Source organism: Entamoeba nuttalli, assembly GCF_000257125.1.
Source record: "Entamoeba nuttalli P19 unplaced genomic scaffold asmbl_4462, whole genome shotgun sequence".
In the NCBI taxonomy this organism is placed as follows: Eukaryota; Evosea; order Mastigamoebida; family Endamoebidae; genus Entamoeba; species Entamoeba nuttalli.
The window spans coordinates 6,465-7,474 of NW_008576809.1; positions in this window are offsets into that span (position 1 = coordinate 6,465).

Genomic DNA, 1,010 nt, shown 5'->3' on the forward strand with positions numbered 1-1,010 from the left:
ATCATTCTATTTTTATTATATTTATCTTATTTTATTTCTCTTTCATTATTTCCTTTCATTTTATTTTCTATTTTATCATTCATATGATTTGTCATTATTTCTTTTAATATATTAAATGAATTTGAATTGTATTGCATTATTTTATTTATTTATATTTCTCTTATCTTTTTCACTTTTCTTTCTGCATTTCTTCTTCTCTTTTTATTAATTCAATATATTCATTTTTTAATTCATCTTAATTTATTTTTCTTCTATTATTTCTTTACTTTCTTTTCTATTTTCTTTTTAATTTTTATTGTATTTATTCAATAACAATAAAAATTCATCATCTTTTCTTCTATTTTTGATTGTTTCTTTCTTCTTTCATCATTTTTTCTTCTTTTTGTATTATTCTATTTTTTCATTTTCTCTTTCATTTCATTTTCATGTTTTATTTGATTTTCTTCTTTATCTTTTTCATGTCTTTCATTTTCCTTCTACTTTGTTTTGTTGTTCTTGTATTGTTTCTTTCAATATTTCTTCATATTCTTCTTTCTTATATATTTTTTCATTATCTTTTCTATTTCTTCATTTCTCTTTATTTTTTTTTTCTTCATCTATATTTTTGTTCTTTGTTTCTTTTGTATTTCATTTCTTGTCAGTTCTTATAATATTCTTTATCATCACATCTTTTTTTCCTTTGTCTTGGTTATTCTCATAATAATATTGATTAAAAATTATACCTGCATTATAGTATTTGCGGTTATATTAATTACTTTGATTTTTATTATTATTGTGTTTAATTGAGGGATGGTTGTGGTGATTATAATTATGATAAAAGATAATAAAGTGGTTATGACTATTATTTGTTTGATAATGATTATAACCATATCAATGATTCTTTCTTCTAAATCTATTTGTTGGTGTAAATTATTTCTGTGTGATTTTCATTATATTTTTGTATTGTAGAAATATATTTGAAATAAACAAATGAAATTAAGTCAATGAAATAATACAAATAATTTGTTTAT